Here is a 22,783-nt window from a genome sequence, read left to right as displayed (position 1 = left end):
TTCATAATAATTCTAGATGGGATCCTCTCACGTGGCCAATTAAAAATACCTGCTCTGAGGCTGGCCATAGATTTAAGTTTTCTGTTAGGGTCATTTAAACTCAATCGGAGTGATGAGCTAAGTATCAATAAAAAATTAACTTCTCATTTATTAAAAGGAAAACTCCTACAATTATGGGGAGGATCTACATGGTTAATACCAGGCTATGGTCATTTAAGTTTAAAGGCTCCTCTATGTTGGGAATGGTTAAATCATACTAAAAATGATCAACCTGGTAATTATGAGACAAGGTTGGGTGCTTTATGAACTATGCCTGTTATTACCCTTAGAGAGAGTGATTGGTATGGAACTCAGTGGATTTGTGGCCTTGACATCTACAGGGATGATTCAAAGGTGTAGCCTGGGATTCCCATGAATTTAAGGTCATACATGTTAACAAATTACAGGTAACCCCAACCAATCTACCATTGGTATGATCCCAATGGGTCAAAGATCTGTATCTACTGGTATGACCATTTAGCAGCTTGTGTGTGTATGTGTGCCTTCAATGGGGTTGGAGGATATAATTGATGATATCTAAGCCTTGACAACTTTCATAAGCTTTAAATGATAGTAACTGGGCTATAAGCCTATTGAATTCTGAGATCTCTATGATGAGAAAGGCAGTGCTACACAACTGCAAGACCCTCGACACCTTACAGCATCTCACGGAGATATGTGTGCTATAATTCAAACTGAATGTTGTATTTTTGTATCTGATAAATCCTTTAATGTAACACATTTTAACCACATGAAAAATCAGATTTCTGCTCTAAGTGACCCATTCCCTAGTCTTGACAATCTTTAAAAAAAAAACTGGTGTGGGAGGCTCATGGCTAAAATATTTACTTTTAATTCCACTAATGTTATTAACTATACCATTTGTATTTTGCTTGTTTCACAAATTATTATTTCTTGTATCACCAAGTATATGACTGAGCCTTCAACGGAAATGATGACTAGACTTGAAGCAGTTGATCAAATGTATAGTTTGAAATATGATCAATGACTGTAATAGTGTAACTCTAGAAGGCAATGGCAACCCACTCCAGTACTCTTGCCTGGAAAATCCCATGGACAGAGGAGCCTGGTAGGCTGCAGTCCACGGGGTCGCGAAGAGTCAGACATGACTGAGCGTCTTCCCTTTCACTTTTCACTTTCCTGCATTGGAGAAGGAAATGGCAACCCACTCCAGTGTTCTTGCCTGGAGAATGCCAGGGACAGGGGAGCTTCCGTCTATGGGGTTGCACAGAGTCGGACACGACTAAAGTGAGTTAGCAGTAGCAGCAGCAGCAAAAAACTCAAGACCAACTTTTAGAAACGTTCTCAAGTTGATTTTAGTTAAGTTTATCCTAGTTCAGCTCTAATGGATTTTACTTTGTGCAATGACAATGATAACACCTGGCTATTTGCATTGCTGTATTCTTCTCAGGAAGTCAGCAATAATCAGCCTTATTTTAAAGCAAACAGCTGTGTGTTCATGGGAGTAAATGAAGGATCTAGATTTGTTTGAACAAACGATTAAAAAACGAGTTTCTTTGGAAGGTGAAAAATCAAGTGCATAGTGAAAAGAGAGAGTTGAAAGAATTTTCAACTGTCTTTGACTTGTGTGTATCAATTATCATCTATATGAAAAGATTCCTTCAACAAATTAGGATTCAGAAGTTGTTTTTTTTTTAAATCAAGTTTTGCTATGGTACTTTAAAGTCTAGATTGATGGATTCATGTATGCCTATCAGATCCTCCCTTCTCTCATAAAGGATCTGAGATGACCATCTGCAACAAGAGACACTTACACAGTGAAAGCGCACCATCGGATCTGAACTGACAGAGTGAACTTCTGTAGCTGGGGGATCTGCTGATTTCAAGGGCTCACCTACTCTTCTAGTTCACTGAAACATGTCATAAAAGTGATATCGAGAAAAATTAAGTGAGAAAGAAGATCCCATCCTTGGTCAAATCTTTACAACATCCTTTCAAAACTCTATCATTGATGTCTGTGCTCAGTCGTGTCTGACTCTTTGTGACCCCATGGACTGTAGCCTGTCAGGATCCTCTGTCCATGGGATTTTCCAGCCAAGAATACTGAAGCCATTCAGAATACTGAATACCATTTCCTACTTCAAGGGATCTTTTTTTTTTTTTTTGGTAAAAGGTCTTAGTTTATTTTCTCTTTCATGAAAAATCTGCACAATCACCACAGATACCGTCACTGCAGAATCTTTACTCCTTTTTGCCAGCACCAACGTTTGCCTTTGCAGTCCTCCTGACTTTCTTCATTCTGTTCTTGTGTTCCTTTCGCTGTTTTCTTGAGGTCTTTTTCTTCTCATACAGGCCATGTCTTGCAAGCCTATGTTTGGGCTCATTCTTCTTTGTGTAATCCAAGGAATCGTAAATCATGCCGAAGCCAGTTGTTTTGCCACCACCAAAATGAGTTCTGAATCCAAATACAAAGATGACATCTGGTGTGGTCTTGTACATTTTGGCCAGTTTTTCCCGAATTTCTGTTTTAGGTACTGTTGCCTTTCCAGGGTGAAGAACATCGATGACCATTTGTTTCCGCTGAAGCAGTCGGTTGGTCATGAACTTCCTAGTCCGGATAGTTACTGTGTCGTTCATGATGGCGGCTGATCTTCAAGCAGCCAGGGAGGAAAAGAGCCCAAGGGATCTTCTTAAACCAGGGATCAAGCCTGTATCTCCCAAGTCTCCTACACTGGAAGGTAGATTCTTTATCACTGCGCCACCTGGGAAGGTCTAGAGGGCCTCTATTCCTTCCTTCTTGCCTCTCTGTCTCTTTCTCTCTCCCTCCCCATTTTTTTTTTTTTTTTTGAGACATAGAAGTGAGTACAAATAAAATCATTCCAGCTACTCTCTTCTATCTACCAACAGGAAGTAACTAAGAAATACCATATCCTGCTAGTGAAGGTGCTGCTAGGTAAAAGCAATATTTTCCAAAGAATGAATGATCACGTACAGCCAGCACTCCTCTGTAATCAGAAGTTTACATACATTCTGAGTAATGTTTTAGATCAATGTTTGTCAAACACAAACATGGGTACTGAAATTACGTAGTGCAACTTGATTATAATGTGTATCCAGGTGATTCAGAATTATCATTAAAATGAAAACACAGCATTTAAACAATTCTTTTAAAGAATTCACAGATCCCTGAATTATATCAAAATTTAATCTCCATACTCCAGCCCTTCCAACTACCCAATTCAATGAAAACATTTAATGTGTACTACTACACACAAGGGACTCTGCAGGGCACAAGAGATTTAGTGAAAGTGAAAGTTGCTCAGTTGTGTCTGACTCTTTGCGACGCCATGGACTATACACCCCACAGAATTCTCCAGGCCAGAATATTGGAGTGGGTAGCTGTTCTTTTCTCCAAGGGATCGTCCCAATCCAGGGAAGGAACCCAGGTCTCCCACATTGCAGGCGAACTCTTTACCAGCTGAGTCACGAGGGAAGAGATTTAAGGGTGAAGGAAATTTTGCATATATACATCCAGTTGCTCCAGTACCATTTGTTGAAAAGACTGATAATGCTTTTTTGAAGAAAGGAATGGTTTAACTGCAGACTGAGTTTGGAGAATCTGATTGTATATGTGTGTTCACAAAGAACAAAAGCTTTTGTTCTATGATGGAGAGTGAGGTTTGCATTGCAATAACTTATAGGCAGAGTACATCATGAGAAACGCTGGGCTGGAAGAAGCACAAGCTGGAATCAAGATTGCCAGGATAAATATCAATAACCTCAGATATGCAGATGACACCACCCTTAAGGCAGAAAGTGAAGAGGAACTAAAAAGCTTCTTGATGACAGTGAAAGAGAGTGAAAAAGTTGGCTTAAAGAAGCTCAACATTCAGAAAACTAACATCATGGCATCCCATCCCATCACTTCATGGCAAATAGATGGGGAAACAGTGGAAACAATGGCTGACTTTATTTTTCTGGGCTCCAAAATCATTGCAGATGGTGAGTGCAGCCATGAAATTAAAAGACTCTTACTCCTTGGAAGAAAAGTTATGACCAACCTAGACAGCATATTCAAAAGCAGAGACATTACTTTGTCAACAAAGTCTGTCTAGTCAAGGCTATAGTTTTTCCAGTAGTCATGTATGGATGTGAAAGTTGGACTATAAAGAAAGCTGAGCACTGAAGAATGGATGCTTTTGAACTGTGGTGTTGGAGAAGACTCTTGAGAGTCCCTTGGACTGCAAGGAGATCCAACCAGTTCATCCTAAAGGAGATCAGTCCTGGGTGTTCATTGGAAGGACTGATGTTGAAACTGAAACTCCAATATTTTGGCCACCTGATATGAAGAGCTGACTCATTTGAAAAGACCCTGATGCTGGGAAAGATTGAGGGCAGGAGGAGAAGGGGATGACAGAGGATAAGATGGTTAGATGGCATCACTGACTCAATGGACATGAGTCTGGGTAAACTCCGGGTATTGGTGATGGACGGGGAGGCCTGGCATGCTGCAGTTCATGGGGTCGCAAAATGTCAGACACGACTGAGTGACTGAAGTGAACTGAATTTATCTCCAGATAGATCACTTCTACAACAGAGGATGAGACTGTTGGATGGCATCACCGACTGAATGGACATGGGTTTGAATGAAATATGGGAGTTGGTGATGGACAGGGAGGCCTGGTGGCGCTGCGGTTCATGGGGTCGCAAAGAGTCGGACACGACTGAGCGACTGAACTGAACTGAACTGTAATGCCTTCAGTGTACTCTTACTCTGTTAACTGGCTGTAAAGTCACAGTCAGACAAAGGATATGATACTTTTTTAGGAATCAACTTTTTTCCCCCCTCAAATGAACAATGATTCAAATAGTAAGGGATTTCTCTACATAATAAAGGTAGTAAATAAAATATTAAGATGCATGGAACGATTGAAAACTTTTACATTCTTTAGCAAGAGAAAGTCTTTCTATGATAGTCACAGATGAATCAGGTCATTAACACAATCACTGTATGGTGGGGCCTTATCAGCTCAGAAGTGCTAATACCTCCTTCACTCTCAATGTAGGATGGGTGTGTGGGTGTGTGTGTGTGTGTGTGTTTTTCAGTCATGTCTGACTCTGTGACCTCATGGACCATAGCCTGCCAGACTCCTCTCTGTCCATGGGATTTCTCAGGCAAGAATACTGGAGTGGGTTGCCAAGCCCTCTTCTAGGGGATCTTCTTGACCCAGGGATCAAATCCAGGTCTCCTGCACTGCAGCCAGAGTCTTTACCATCTGAGCCATCAGGGAAAGATATAAAGAACTCTGACAACACAATTAAAAAGACATAAATAAGTCAGATTCACATGCACATAGCTGATTCACTTTGTTGTACAGCAGAAACTAACACAACATTATACTCAAATAATAAAATAAGAAATAAAAAGCCAAAAAAAAAAAAAAAAGCCAGTTCAAAAAAAAGGCACATGTTGTATGACTTCCTTTATAGGAAATATCCACAATAAGAAAATCCTCAAAGAGAGAGAGTAGGTTAGTGACTACGTGACTGGTAATGGCTATAGGTTTTTCTAGGGGTAGTGAAATGTTCCAAAATTGATTGTGGTGGTGATGGTTGTACACCCTTGTGAACATACAAAAAATTTTGATTTGTGCACTGTAAACTGTTGAATTGTAAGGATGAAGTATATCTCAATAAAGCTTTTTTTTTAAAGTAAGTTTTTGAATAAGAGGGGTAAAAAAGCAGGGCTGCAGAATCTAGTTTATGTTGAAGCTGGAAAAATATATAACAGAAAAATCTTCACGTATTAGAAGAGAAGAGGTATATGTATATAAGCAGAATCTGATAATGAAACATAACTCTGCCTTCCAAAAGCTCAGAGATCAAAGGCTTGAGGCAAATCTCACAGACAATTCACAATAGTGGCTCCCTCCAAACATGAAGCGGGAGATCTGGATTCTCTGATGGTATGCCCACTACAGGGGCCAGGTCCTGCCCTTGACCGCCAGTCAAGCAGAACCCAGAGCTTTCCCGCTGCTTTACCACTGGCATTGCTTCTGCTAGCTCTATGCTTCCTTATTTGCCAGTAAAAGACGGTGCCAATACAGTTTCAGTATTTACTATCTCACAGCTGGCAGTTTACTGGGTAACATTTTTAAAACCTTTTAATTTTCACTGCATCAGTTCTTTAAAAAATTAGTATAATATAAAAGTCTCTTAAAAGAGGCAAGGAAAATATTGAAGAGATAGATTCAGAGGTTCTTACATATTGTTATAGCCATTTGGACCAATACTCCATCTTTGGGTATGCCAAAACACATTTGACAAACATTAACCCAGGGACAGTTGAGACCTCCTGCCAGTGTTTTAAAGCTTTTGTGCTCCAGCCTTTTTTATTAAGTCTGTCCCAATCGCTTCTTTTTATTTCATTTCCTCTTAGGGACGAGACTCAAGTGGAGATGGAGAACTGGGGTCTTTGTGTGCATATCTTTGAATCTTATCTTTCCAGGTTCCAGGATCTCAATTACATTGTTTGAATCCGCTTTGTAATCTTACCAAGTAGTCTCTTCCTTTTCCAAGACAGTACTTTTAGATTTGATATTAGATAGTCTGGGGAGAAAATAAGAATAAAGGCATAAAGAGGTCAAATGTCACAATATACACTTGACTTCACTAAATCTGTTACTGGAAAAAGGGATCCAGAAAAACTACCTCTTCTCCCCTTTATTTGGGAACTAAAGTGACTAGATCTTTGGGGTAAGTACATGGTGGAGAGCCACATGCACTCACAGAAATATTCCTGCTGACTCAGTCAGTGAGGAAATAGGAGACAAAATACAGATCTGACTCTCTTCATGGACACTTTTATGTCCTTTGTAACATCTATTAATTTTTCCTGCACTTCAGGGCCTAGAATTTTATTTCACTACTGAAACAAATCCAGTAGAATTATTACTGGTTTCTTTTAACATTTCATGATTACAAATTATTGCCACATGTGGACCACAGTCAACAGAGACAATAATTTCAATCAAGGTCAGAAGGAAATTAGATGGCATAGCAGATCCTAAAGCCGTTTAGAGAATTAAATAATTTAAATGCAATTAATTTTTTATGAAATTCATCATTAAAAACATTCATAGGTAAATTCTGATCTATTAACAACAATTACTTTTCAGCCATGAATTTTCCCTACAGCTCTGGGGAAATCACTTCTTTTCTGATTTTAGTTTCCCTTCTCCACACAGCCCTTTACAAACACAGAAGAGATTTTAGTTATGATAAAATGTGCAGCTACAGTACAGTGGGAAAAAAAATGGTGTGTGCATTTGTAAGCCTCTTTATCTGCGAAACACCTGTGTGTCTATAAGTGCATAACAATTTGAGGGTGGTAGAAAAAAAGTGTTCTTAACTCTGTACTAAAGAAAGAAAGAATTTTAACAGGCTGATCTCTGTTCACACAGCTACAGAAAGACAGATACATTCTCTAGTCTCCTGGGCAGAGGACTGTTTCTACTGCCATCAGGACATTTACTTGGCTCATTAACAACAGCAGGAACTTCCGCTCTAAAACAAAGGATATCAGTGTGGCCCGCTGATTCCTTGACACCTCTGACATTTCATGGTCATCACCAATTTTCATTCTTGTTTAACCTCATAAAGCATTAGTGGAAGAGAAGCCAGGGATTTATGTCTTATAAAAGGGCATAAGCAACGGGGCATAATGGGAATAATTTCCTAATTCTAGCCTGAAGAGGAGAACAAAAAAATTCCCCTCTTCTTTACTATCTTCAAAGTGGTAACACTTCCGGTTTCCTAACAGTAGGAGATGACTGGTAAATGGCCTTGCGAAAGCTCCTAAAGCCCTATGCTTGATGCACATATTAGGGCATTAGAGGGATGGAGCCAAAGCCATCTTCTGGTCTTGATGGGGCTTGCCAGGGAGGCAGGTCGCAGGAGTCACTGGGCAAGAATGCTGGGTAGTCCCTGGATAGATTCTCCCTTACTGGTGTCTACATGTCAGGACCCCTTTTCTCCCTCAGGCTAATTGTTGATTTGCTGTTTTTTGTTTTTTCTATTCATATTGTTATCCTTTTTAATGTAATGTAACCAAAAGGTGACCCTGAGCTAGGAATAGATCAGCAACATTGCACCTCATCACACAGACTACACAGGACTGGATGATCTGGATATAAGTTGTAGAGAGACAGATTTTGACAGGCTTAGATGTAACCAAGGGAAGATTTCTGTGGGACAAGTATTAAAACAAATAAACAAACAAACTCATTAGTAGAACTATTGTTGGTGCAACTGACTTACCAAGTGTGCTTTAAAGAGATACAGAGACCATCTTGTCTCCAAATATCTCTATTTGCAAACTGTATTGCGTCAGAATCTGTTTAATCATTAGAACTGTGTTTCTTTAGCCTAAAACACTTCCTTATTCAAAATGCAAACCATTCCAAGAAGGCAGCACCATAGGAGGCTATCATTCACACCTCAGTAAATATTAATATACCTGCCACCTCCTTTCAACAAGCTGGGAAAAAGAATGATTTGAAGTGATTTCTGAAATTTAATGACTTTCTAGTGATGGTCAAGAAGAAAGTTTTAAGTGAGAGAGGAGAAGAAAAAGGGGAACGGTGGGCACTAAAAGGAGAGGGAAAGACTGTACTTTACATTCTGACTCTTCCCATGTCTTCAAATAAGAGCAACGTGCAAGTAAGAACCATAGATAAATATCTTTTGGACAATGTAAAACAATGGACAGGAAATGCTTCGTACCACTGGATTTTTGGCAACCGAATGAACTAAGGTAATATAGAAAGAAAGACAGCTTGAAAGAGAGGATGCCAAGATTTCTGTAGTTGTGTATTAACTAGGTTACTCATTCCATCTCAACAGGTCATTGAATTCCAAGATTGGTTTAACCAGTATATAAACCTTCAGTTTACACAATTACCCTACAAGGATAATCTACAACAAATGACTCTACCCCAGGTTACTGACAAAGACAGAGATTAATTCTTCTGAAACCTGTGCTGAGACAGTAACAAACTTCAGAAACATGGTGGAATTTTCTTGAAGGGTGGAATTAATAAAGTAAAGCCAGAAATGTGATCACAAGGGAGGAAAAGTCCAAGGTTTATGGTAAGTTATTTTAAAAGATGAAAGAAGAAAAAAAAAACACGATATTTTAAGTGAAGTAAACTCTCTTCATGATTTTGTAATGATGAAAGTATTAAAACCATTCCAGTGACTTAATTAATTTAATTTGCTACCTAAATGTTTGAACTCGTTAAAGCATGCCCAAAAGTTAGTGAGCCTCATAATATTGACAAACAGAAATCAAGAAGCCTGTGGCCTAAGAATAAAACTTCAAGCATAAATTCTTAACAGAAAATCCCTCAAGTGCTATAAAATCAGTCTTTACCACATCAGGTCCAGCGAAAAGAAAACTAAGTTACAACTTCTTTCTAAAGGGAATATTCCAATCAGATTGCTAGCTTACTCTCTCGCAGGTCCGTAAGTAAAAGTGAATGCAAGAATCTATTTTGAATCCAAGAATCTATTTTAAAACTTGTAAATAAAAGATGAGATGTTTCATTGTCCTTTGTTTCATAGCCATAAGAAAGAAACCAAATTAATGCTTTAATTTACTCTAAAGTGGAATTGGGTCTTTACTGGTGGTCAGTGGGAAAGAATCTGCCTGCTAAGCAAAAGGGTTCAATCCCTAGGTCGGAAAGATCCCCTGGAGAAGGAAATGGCAACCCACTCCAGTATTCTTGGACAGAATACCATGGACAGAGGAGCCTGGTGGGCTACAGTCCATGGGGTCACCAAACAGTTGGACATGACTTAGTGACTAAACAACAACAACAACAAAATTGGAACTAGGGGTGTGAGATGAGAAAACAAAAGAATGAAGACAGGAAAAATAAAAGTAACAGCAGAATAAAAAAGTGAAACATTCAAGTACACAGTGTCCTTCAATATCTGTGGGAATACTGAAGTTTGTTCCAGGACTCCCTGAGAATATAAAAATCCATGGATGCTCAGGTTTCTTAGCTGGCCCTTCATATCTGCAGGTTTACAGAAGCAGGGCCAGCTGTAATTGTGTCATCTTTAAAGCAAGGACTCTTTGCCAATGACATCTTCTATCTCCTGAGCTAATAACTGCAGCTGGTGATTTTAGAAAAGGAATGTAATATCTATCCAAATCTATTTAAAGAGCTCTAATTATAAAGGGTAAGGTTTCTGCTGTTTAAAGTAAGACACAAAGCTTGATGTAGCAGGAAGAAAAACTTAAGAATGATTTTGAAAGATGAGTTATACTTCCAAAGAAACTTCACTGATGAGCAAGCAATGAAGGGTTGCCAAAGAAATATATACGTATGTATTTACTTGAATAATGGTTACCTTAGAAAAGTGTCAGCAGACTTTTTCTATAAAGAGCCAGACAGTAAATAAATACTTCTGGCTTCAAGGACCAATTTATCTTTGTCATTGTAACTACTGAATTTTGCCAATGGAGTACAAAAATAGCCATAGACAATATATAAATAAGCATGACTGTTTTAATAAAACTTTCTATGGACATTAAAGTTTGCATTTCACATGTCACAAAACATTATTACTCTTTTAACCTCCCCCTGCCCCAAACCATTTAAAAAACGTGAAAACCATTAGCAGCTCATGGGCTATATAAAACAGGCAGCAGGTAAGATTAGGCTCAAGGGTAGGGGTTTGTCAACCCCTACAATTCCCTAACATAAAAGTCCCATGGAATGTAAACTGGTGTAGCCACTACGAAGAACAGTATGGAGGTTCCTTAAAAAACTAAAAATAGAGCTACCATGTGATCCTGAAATAATTTGAAAAGATATATGTACTTCTATGTTCACAGTAGCACTATTTACAATAGCCAAGATATGGAAGCAACCTAAATGTCTGTCAACAGAGGAGTGGATAAAGAAGATACGGCATGTTATGTGTGACACAAACACATGTTATCTTTATACATATACACACATACAATGGAGTAGTACTCAGTCATAAAAATGAAATAATACCATTTGCAGCAACAAGAATGGATCTAGAGATTATCATGGGCTTCCCAGGTGCCTCAGTGGTAAAGAATCCACCTGCTAATGCAGGAAACGTGGGTTTGATCCCTTGAGAAGGAAATGGCAACCTGTTCCAGTATCCTTGCCTGAGAAATCCCATGGACAGAGGAGCCTGGCACACTACAGTCCATGGAGTTGCAAAAGAATCTGACTTCATGACTGAACGACAGATATTATCATAATAAATGAAATCCGAAAGCAAAAGACAAATACTGTATGATATCACTTATGTGTGGAATCTAAAAAAAATGATACAAATGAACTTATTTACAAAACAGAAAGAGATTCACAGACATAGAAAACAGACTTGTAGTTATCAATGTGACAATAAGGGAAGTGGGAAAGATAAATTACGAGTTTAGGATTAACACACACACACTACTAAAAGCAGAAAGGGGAAGATATATCCAACTGAATGCAGAGCTCCAAAGAATAGAGAGGACAGATAAGAAAGCCTTCTTAAGTGAACAAAGAAAAGAAATACGGGAAAATAATAGAATGAGAAAGACTAGAGATCTCTTCAAGAAAATTAGAGATATAAAGGGAACAATTCATGCAAAGATGTACACAATAAAAGGGCAGAAATGGTAAGGACCTAACAGAAGCAGAAGAGATTAAGAAAAAATGGCAAGAATACACAAAAGAACTGCACAAAAAAGGTCTTAATGACCCAGATAATCATGATGGTGTGATCACTCACCTAGAGCCAAACATCCTGGAATGTAAACTCAAGTGGGCCTTAGGAAGCATTACTATGAACAAAGATAGTGGAGGTGATGGAATTCCAGCTGAGCTATTTCAAATCCTGACAGATGATGCTGTGAAAGTGCTGCACTCAATATGCCAGCAAATTTGCAAAACTCAGTAGTGGCCACAGGACTGGAAAAGGTCGGTTTTCATTCCAATCCCAAAAAAGGGCAATGCCTAAGAATGTTCAAGCTACTGTACAATTGTGCTCATTCCACATGCTTATAAGGTTATGCTCAAAATCCTCCAAGCTAGCCTTCAGTAGTACGGGAACCAAGACTTTCAGAGGTACAAAATGGGTTTAGAAAAGGTAGAGGAGCCAGAGATAAAATTGCCAACATCTGCTGGATCACAGAAAAAGCAAGAGAATTCCAGAAAAACATCTACTTCTGCTTCATTGACTAGACTAAAGCCGCTGTGTGGATCACAACGAATTGTGGAAAATTCTTAAAGAGATAGGAATACCAGACCACCCTATCTGCCTCCTGAGAAACCTGTATGCAGGCCAAGAAGCAACAGTTAGAACTGGACGTGGAACAACAGACTGGTTCAAAATTGGGAAAGGAGTACATCGATGCTGTATATTGTCACCCAGCTTATTTAATTTATATGCAGAGTGTATCATGTGAAATTCCAGGCTAGATGAAGCACAAGCTGGAATCAAGACTGCTGGGAGAAATATCAATAACCTCATATATGCAGATGATACCACCTTAATGGCAGAAAGTGAAGAGGAACTAAAGAGCCTCTTGATGAGAGTGAAAGAGGAGAGTGAAAAAGCTGGCTTAAAACTCAACATTCAAAAAACGAAGATCATGGCATCCGGTCCCATCACTTCATGGTAAATAGATGGGGAAACAATGGAAACAGTGACAGACTTTATTTCCTTGAGCTCCAAAATCACTGAGATGGTGACTGCAGACATAAAATTAAAAGATGCTTATTCCCTGGAAGAAAGGCTACAACAAACTTAGCGTATTACAAAAGCAGAGACATCACTTTGCCAACAAAGGTCCATACAGTCAAAACCAGGGTTTTTCCAGTAGACATGTACAGATGTAAGAGTTGAATCATAAAGAAGGCTGCTCAGTTCAGTTGAGTCACTCAGTCATGTCCAACTCTTTGCGAAATAACTCCAAAGAGTTATTGGAGAAATAACCCCAGAAAGAATGAAGGGATGGAGCCAAAGCAAAAACAATACCCAGCTGTGGATGGGACTGGTGACAGAAGAAAGGTTCAATGCTGTAAAGAGCAATATTGCATAGGAATCTGGAATGTTAGGTCCATGCATCAAGGCAAATTCGAAGTGGTCAAACAGGAGATGGCAAGGGTGAACATCGACATTCTAGGAATCAATGAACTAAGATGGCCTGGAATGGGTGAATTTAACTCAGATGACCATTATATCTACTGCTGTGGGCAGGAATCTCTTAGAAGAAATGGAGTAGCCATCATAGTCAACAAAAGAGTCTGAAATGCAATACTTGGATGCAATCTCAAAAACGACAGAATGATCTCTGATCGTTTGCAAGACAAACCATTCAACGTCACAGTAATCCAAGTCTATGCCCTGACCAGTAACGCTGAAGAAGCTGAATGGTTCTATGAAGACCTACGAGACCTTCAAGAACTAATACCCAAAAAAGATGTCCTTTTCTTATAGGGGACTGGAATGCAAAAGTAGGAAGTCAAGAAACACCTAGAGTAACAGGCAAATTTGGCCTTGGAGTACAGAATGAAGCAAAATGAAACAAAGGCTAATAGAGTTCTGCCAAGAGAATGTACTGGTCATAGCAAACACCCTCTTCCAACAACACAAGGGAAGACTCTACACATGGACATCACCAGATGGTCAACACCGAAATCAGATTGATTATATTCTTTGCAGCCAAAGATGGAGAAGCTCTATACAGTCAACAAAAACAAGACAGGGAGCTGACTGTGGCTCAGATCATGAACTCCTTACTGCCAAATTCAGACTTAAAGAAAGTCGGGAAAACCACTAGACCATTCAGGTATGACCTAAATCAAATCCCCTATGACTATACAGTAGAAGTGAGAAATAGACTTAAAGGACTAGATCTAATAGACAGAATGCCTGATGAACTATGGACAGAGGTTCATGACACTGTACAGGACACAGGAATCAAGACCATCCCCAAGAAAAAGAAATGCAAAAAAGCAAAATGGCTGTCTGAGGAAACCTTACAAACAGCTGTGAAAAGAAAGGAAGCGAAAAGCAAAGGAGACAAGGAAAGATATACCCACTTGAATGCAGAGTTCCAAAGAATAGCAAGGAGAGATGAGAAAGCCTTCCTCAGCAATCAATGCAAAGAAATAGAGGAAAACAATAGAATGGGAAAGGCTAGAGATTTCTTCAAGAAAATTAGAGATACCACGGGAACATTTCATGGGCTCAATAAAGGACAGAAATGGTATGGACCTAACACAAGCAGAAGAGATTAAGAAGAGGTGGCAAGAATACACGGAAGAACTGTACAAAAAAGATCTTCATGACCCTGATAATCATGATGGTGTGATCACTCACACTAACCTAGAGCCAGACATCCTGGAATGCGAAGTCAAGTGGGCCTTAGGAAGCATGACTATGAATAAAGCTAGCGGAGGTGATGGAATTCCAGTTGAGCTATTTCAAATCCTGAAAGATGAAGCTGTGAAAGTGCTGCACTCAATATGTCAGCAAATTTAGAAAACTCAGCAGTGACTGGAAAAGGTCAGTTTTCATTCCAATCCCAAAGAAAGGCAATGCCAAAGAATGTTCAAACTACCAAACAATTGCACTCATCTCTCACGCTAGTAAAGTAATGCTCAAAATTCTCCAAGCCAGGCTTCAGCAATATGTGAACCGTAAACTTCCAGATGTTCTAGCTGGTTTTAGAAAAGGCAGAGGAGCCAGAGATCAAATTGCCAACATCCGCTGGATCATTGAAACAGCAAGAGAGCTCTGGAAAAACATCTGTTTCTGCTTTATTGAGTATGCCAAAGCCTTTGACTGTGTGGATCACAATAAACTGTGGAAAATTCTGAAAGAGATAGGAATACCAGACTACCTGGTATGGTCTGCATACAGAAACCTGTATGCAGGTCAGGAAGCAACAGTTAGAACTGGACATGGAACAACAGACTGGTTCCAAATAGGTAAAGGAGTATGTCAAGGCTGTATATTGTCACCCTGCTTATTTAACTTATATGCAGAGTACATCTTGAGAAAGGCTGGGCTGGAGGAAGCACAAGCTGGAATCAAGATTGCCAGGAGAAATATCAATAACCTCAGATATGCAGATGACACCACCCTTATGGCAGAAAGTGAAGAACTAAAGAGCCTCTTGATGAAAGTGAAAGTGGAGAGTGAAAAAGTTGGCTTAAAGCTCAACATTCAGAAAACTAAGATCATGGCATCTGGTCCCATCACTTCATGGGAAATAGATGGGGAAACAGTGGCTGACTTTATTTTTCTGGGCTCCAAAATCACTGCAGATGGTGATTGCAGCCATGAGATTAAAAGATGCTTGCTCCTTGGAAGGAAAGTTATGATCAACCTAGACAGCATATTCAAAAGCAGAGACATTACTTTGTCAACAAAGGTCCATTTAGTCAAGGCTATGGTTTTTCTTGTGGTCACGTATGGATGTGAGAGTTGGACTGTGAAGAAAGCTGAGCATCGAAGAACGGATGCTTTTGAACTGTGGTGTTGGAGAAGACTCTTGAGAGTCCCTTGGACTGCAAGGAGATCCAACCAGTCCATCCTAAAGGAGATCAGTCCTGGGTGTTCATTGGAAGGACTGATGTTGAAGCTAAAGCTCCAATATTTTGGCCACCTGATGCAAAGAGCTGACTCATTTGAAAAGACCCTGATGCTGGGAAAGATTGAGGGCAGGAGGAGAAGGGGACAACAGAGAATGAGATGGTTGGATGCCATCACTGACACAATGGACATGAGTTTGGGTCAACTCCGGGAGTTGGTGATGGACATGGATGCCTGGCGTGCTGCAGTTCATGGGGTTCCAAAGAAAAAAATAAAGAAGGCTGAGCACCAAAGAATATGATGCTTTCAAACTGTGGTGCTGGAGAAGACTCTTGAGAATCGCTTGGACAGCAAGAAAAACAAACCAGTCAATCCTAAAGGAAATCAGCCCTGAATGTTCACTGGAAGAACTGATTCTGAAGCTAAAGCTCCAATACTTTGGCCATCTGATGCAAAAAGCAGACTCACTGGAAAGACTCTGATGCTGGGAAAAGTCAAAGGCAAGAGAAGAGGACGATCACAGATGAGATGGTTGGATGGCATTACTGACTCAATAGACGTGAGTTTAAGCACATTCCTGGAGATGGTGAAGGACAGGTAAGCCTGGCATGCTGCATGCAGTCCATGGGGTCACAAAGTGTCTGACATGACTTAGCAACTGAACAACTATTACTACTATATATAAAACAGGTGAACAACAAGGACCTACTGCATAACACAGGAAAGTATATTCAATACCTTGTACTAATCTATGATGGAAAAGAATTTGAAAAAGAATGTATATATATATTAAAAATATTTATAGATATAAAACTGAATCACTTTTCTGTATACTTGAAAATAACATAACATTGTAAGTTAACTGTAATTCAATTTTTTAAAGTCCCCGTAAGTTTTTTATTACAGAAATTCTGTGTTGCTACTGCAGTCACCAAGGTGTATTTTACCTCTAAGAATTTATGCCAATATCAGACAGCTGATTTTCTAATTTCACACTAAAATTTGGCTTTTACAATCTTCACATTAATTCAAACAAAAATTTGGGTTTAAGCAAACAACTGTTTATTACAGTTGTGATTAAGGGTATAATCTTTGCAATCAGTAAAATCAGGCTTTGAGTCCCTGATTGAGCACCAACTAGCTATGATCCTGGGGAAGCACTAAGTACTCCGAACATGCTACTTTCTCTATAAAATGGTAATGATAATAAAAGGAATCACTTTGTAGAGTCATTTCAAGGATTATGTGAGAACATGTACATAAAGTGATTAATGGAGAGCCTGGAATAAAATAAGTATTCAACTATGATTTGTATTCTTGAATAGGACAGGATGATCATACATTTTACTTGTCTGAAGGGCTGTTTATTCAGGGTTGGCTTTGGCCATGGGAGACTGGAGAAATACGTTGTACTAACTCAAAAATAACAAAAAGAAAATAATAGCAACATTTATTCACCCCTTACCATGAAAGATGCTTGTTGTGAACACTTTACGTATATTATCTTTTTAATTTCATAACCATGCTATCAGGAAGCTGCCATAGTTATTATCTCCATTTTACAGAAAAGGAATAGAGAGGTTATGGAACTTGTTCATAGCTATTAAATGTTGAGAGTCAAGATTAAAACTGAGGACGTTATGGCTCTGGGGTCACAGTGCATACTCCTGACAGAGAAAGGTTAAATCTATACATCAAATTCCTATTTCCCTACCCAATGACTGTCATTGTAGATAGTCCTATATCTCTTCACTGGTCTCTGGCAACCTCAGTACAGGAATTAATATAGCCATAAATATATCTCTATAATGATACTCAAATGTTTGTAAGTGATTTTGTGTGTGTGTGTGTGTGTGTGTGTATTTTATTTCATTTGAGCCTCTCAACATTTCTATGAGAATAACTGGGTGGACTACACTAAGTAGAATTGCTGGGTAGATTATAACTTCATCTCCACTAAATGTTAAAAAAGATGACAGTCTCTCATTTCTTCCTCTGAATTGCCTATAATATCTACTTTTTCTCACCATTCTCACAGACATCCCTCTAATCAAAGTCTTCATCTCTTTATGCCAGGGAATACCACAAGAGCCTCTTAGCTATCTCTCTGGCTCCAGCCTCTCCTTTCTTCACTCATGTTTCCTGCCCCTGCCAACCACACCTATACATCTCTCATCACATTGCTTCCTTCCTTAAGAATCCATAGTGATTTCCAAATGCCCATCACATTAAGTCCTAACTCCTCTGCCCAGTCTTCAAGGCTCTTTGCGGTCTGCCCCACCCTCTCTATCTATCTGGCCTCACTTCCCCAAGCCACCCAACACAATCTGCTGCAAGGACACAGGTCAAGTCTCTATTCTCCATATGCAATACAAGCATCCCACTTTTGTTCTGTTCTCACACTTTCTTTCCTATCTGGGGACATCATTTCCTCTTTATCACATGTAAACCCTCACTCAATATCCATCACCATCTCTAACAGACTGTCCAACAACAGTCCCGCTTCTAGTCTTGTCTCATTCTCATCCTTCACATAGCAGCCAAAATGATTTTGCTAAAAAGTAATTACGATCAATTCTTCCCTTCTTATAATCTCTCACTGACTTCCATTTAAAGTCAGCATAAATCCAAATCCCTTAACACAGCACATATAGCTCTTTATGATTTTGGTTTCCTGACCTAAGCCAGGCCATAGCAACCTGGCCTGGGTTTAAAAAAGGATGATAATGATGGCTTCTTCTTTTTTAACGTTATTTTCTTCCAAAGCAACAAAAAAGCAGGACAAAGATTATGAGGAAGGTAAGTATTCAGGTGGCTGAATATAGTCTCCCATTGTTTCTCTTGGATCTCAGGGAAATGTGCTGAAATTAAGTATGTGTAGACCAGACACAAAGCAGCTTGCGGCTAAGACTAGAAGAATTGAAGTGAGATTTGAACTACTGCCCGCTTCAGGTAAGACAAAATCTGAAGTTTGAATCTAATTTAATTGCCTGCTAAAACAAAAATTTAACACTTTGAAAGACTATAACAGAATCCACAGCCTTCTCAACATAATTGAATAATGTCCAGGACATAATCCAAACTGACGTGTAATATGACCCATTCTCAAGGAGAAAGATACTCAACAGAAGCCAGGATTGAATGATATAGACATTTCAATGATCAAAGACAGATTATAAAGCAGCAACTATAGCTGTGCTCAGTAAGGTAAAGAAAAATACAATGAATGAAAAGACAGGAAAAATCCTTGAAGTTTAAACAAAAAACACCACATTTCTAAGTAAGCCATGGTAGAAAAAGAGATCACAAGCAAAGTTAGAAAATATTTTGAAATGAAAACATATCAAAATTATGGGATTCAACTAAAGCAATTCTTATAGGATAATTTACTAATGGGGCTTTCCTGGTGGCTCAGACGGTCAAGAATCTGCTTGCAAGGCGGGAGATCCACTCTATGAAATAGGTCTTATTACAATGATCATTGTACAAATGAAGAAACTGAGACACAGAGATATTAAGTAACTGGCCTGTGGTCACATATTCAAGACTCAAGAATGCAGGCAGCCTGACTTCAAAGTAAGGGTTTTGTAATAGTTCATATAGAGGAAAAATATGGGAGTAAGGATTCATCATACAACATATAAAAATTGGGGCATGCTGCTCTAAAAAAAAATTTTTTTCACCATAACATCAGAACCATATTTACACTGGGAGCAGTGACTTCATCTCATTTCTCATTTTAGCAACACATGATGTATCATATCGAAATAATGTCATCAATTTGATTTTTTTGTTGCCATTAAAATTTAAAATTTTTTCTTAAGCTGTAAATGAGCTAAAATATATAACTAATTTTATGTTTTTCCATATTAACTTAATTAATATCATCATTAATATTATGATAAATATTTTCACCAGAAAAAAAGTAGTATCTCCTCAAAAGACACCTTTAAAAAAAACACTGGTAGAAACTATTAGCAATACATATATATGACAAAGGACTTGTATTTACTCCATACAAAGGACTCTTACAACTCAATAAATACTTGGAGAAATAAAGAGAAATAATCCAATTAAGAAATGGAAAAAGATCTTAACAGTTACTTCAAGAAAGAGATACAGAAGTAGAAAATAAGCACACGAAAAGACAAGAGCTCAACATAAGTAGTCATCAGGGAAATGTAAGTTAGAACCATAATGACACAACACTACACACCTTTTAAAACAGCAAAAAATTTTAAAGAATGATATTAAGTGTTGGTAAGGATATGGAGCAGCTGGAACTCTCATATCTTGCTGGTCATAATGTAAAATGGTACAATTACTTTGGAAAACATTTAGGTAGATTTTTATACACCTATTATATGATCCAGCAAGTCCACTCCTAGTACTTACCCAAGACACACACACACACACACACACACACACACACACGGCTTCCCAGGTGATAAAGAACATTTAGGTAGATTTTTATACACCTATTATATGATCCAGCAAGTCCACTCCTAGTACTTACCCAAGACACACACACACACACACACACACACACACACACACACGGCTTCCCAGGTGATAAAGAACATTTAGGTAGATTTTTATACACCTATTATATGATCCAGCAAGTCCACTCCTAGTACTTACCCAAGACACACACACATGCACGCACACACGCACACACACACACACAGACACATGGCTTCCCAGGTGATAAAGAATCTGCATGCGATGCAGGAGACTCAGTAGACGCAGGTTTGATTCCTGGGTCAGGAAGATCTCCTGGAGAAGGAAATGGCAACCCACTCCAGTATTCCTGCCTGGAAAATTATATGGAGAAGCCTGGTGGGCTACAGTCCAGAGTAAAGAGTTGGAAACGACTGAGCATACACCACCACCACGTATCTTCACAGTAAGACTTGTACCAGAATATTCACAGCAACTACACTCAGAATAGCTCAAAACTGGAAACAATGTGAATATCCATCAACAGGTAAATGTATGAACGACTGTGGTACATTCAAATATAGTACTACTACTTAGTAATAAAAAGTAGCAGAACTACTAACACACACAACAAGGATAAATCACAAAAACTTTTGCTGAGCAAAATAATTCAGACACAAAAGGGTATACACTTTATGATTCCATTTACATAAAACTCTCAAAAACAAATCTAATCTACAGTAGCAGAATGCATATCAGTGGTTGTCTGAGTTGGGGTGTGAAATGGGAGATGATGTGGGAACACAGGAACTTTCTAACGTGACAAAAATGTTCTATATTTTGACTGTAGTGATGGTTACATGAGTTTACAGCAAACCTCATTGAAATGTACACTTGAAATGGGAGCATTTATTGGATGTAAATTACACCTTGGTAAAGTTGATTTCAAAGAAAGCAAACTGCAGACTAATAATATGTAATAGTATATAATTATAGTAAAAATAATAGTATGTTAAGATTCTGTTTTTTGTAAAAGAAAGCCCGTGTAAAAAGCCCACATATGTTTGCTTATATCTGGAGGACCATAAGAAGATGTGTGAAAGAATATATACCAAACTATTACCATTGTTTATCTCGGGAGGTAAGAATATTAACTATAATATTTGGCAGAGACTGGATTTTTCTTTATATACCCATATATATCCATGTATTGTTAGGCTTCTGTCAACAAACACAATAAGCATGCACTAGTATGCAGATATGTTTACCAATACTCCGTCCCTGAACGTGGTTTCTCTCATCAAGAATCAGAGGCTACTTCCCTTCCCCTTGAACCTGGGGTGGTTTGGGGACTGACTTTGACAGCAAACTGTGGCAGAAATCATACTAAGCCCCTAAGTTTAGCTCTTAAGAGGTCTGGCAGCTACTGTTTCTGTTCTCTGGGAAACCATTCACCATACTGAAAAGAAGTTTTGCTTAGACTGCTGAATAATGACCATCCACACGCAAGAACAGACAGAAGCCATATGGAGGAGCACTAGGGTGTCCCAGTCAAGGTCCCAGCTGAATGCAACCTCCTGGGTGAGCCTAGCCGATTCCGCAGGCAGTAAAAGAGCCACCAGCTGAACCCAGACAACACCATGTGAAGCAGAGATGAGATGTCCCTGCCAAGTATTATGTGGTTCACAGAATTCTGAACAAATAAATAGGGGTAGTTTTTTGTTTTGTTTTTAAATTTTAGCCATACCCCGTGGCAGGTGGGACACTAGCTCCCCAACCAGGGATTGAACCTGAGCCCCTCGCATTGGAAAGCAGAGTCTCAACCACTGGACCTCCAGGGAAGTCCCCAAATGGTGGCTGTTTTAAGCCATTGTGTTCTGAACTCTTTTACTACATATAAGGGAACCACAACATATGCTATGAAGCAAAAAGCCCTTAAACTAACATTTTAAAATTTGTAAATTGAAAGTTTAAATATTTCTGGAAACTAATTAATTAGAATGCCCTTAAGGTGACTGATTATAATGCTGCACCTTTAAACAAGTTTCGTTGAGCAAGATACTTCTAAAAGCGATTTGTAATTCCTTGACTAGTATTATATGTTATTTAATAGCAAAACGCATTAATAATTTATTACTTTTTTTTGGCTGCTGCTGTGCAGCTTGCAAGACATTAGTTCCCCAACCAGGAATTGAACCCACACCCTTGGCAATGAAACCGTGGAGTCCTAACCACTGGACAGCCAGGGAATTCCCAGGAATTTATTACTTAAAATGCCTTTCTTCCCATCGCAGTCAAGACAAACAACAAAATAACACAAAAGAGGATATTTTTAGTCCACTCTCTTTGAAAAACAATTTTCAAAAGATATTTTTCTCTATTTGACAACAGACATAGCAGGGGGCTTCAAAAAGCCCTATCTCACCTACAATTTCAGGAAGTAATCTGCTAGTATATAAACAATTTTAAATAAAAACAGCCAGTGACTGAGTGAATCCACTTTGGCAAGGATCAATCTCACAGAAATAAAGGCCCAGTACTCTAATATGAACATATATATGAACTTTGCATATATTCATATCTAATAAATATTTCCATTGGCCCACATATATGAGACTTTATATTGCAGCACTGGATGTCATAGGAAAAAAATAGAAAAAAAAAAAAAGAAGTTTCAGCCACA

General features: G+C 38.7%; 1 protein-coding gene and 1 pseudogene across 1 annotated transcript in view; both read right to left on the bottom strand.

The window, feature by feature from the left end:
- The window catches only part of TANGO6 (transport and golgi organization 6 homolog), a 179,779-nt gene that overhangs the window by 53,262 nt on the left and 103,734 nt on the right, over window positions 1–22,783 (bottom strand). The window lies entirely within an intron of this gene.
- LOC138096410 (small ribosomal subunit protein eS24 pseudogene) lies at window positions 2,263–2,690 on the bottom strand (annotated as a pseudogene).

This window comes from Capricornis sumatraensis, chromosome 20 (assembly GCF_032405125.1).
Source record: "Capricornis sumatraensis isolate serow.1 chromosome 20, serow.2, whole genome shotgun sequence".
Classification (NCBI taxonomy): Eukaryota; Metazoa; Chordata; class Mammalia; order Artiodactyla; family Bovidae; genus Capricornis; species Capricornis sumatraensis.
The sequence above is the reverse complement of the archived record's forward strand: the minus strand, read 5'-3'. Positions and strand labels throughout refer to the sequence as shown.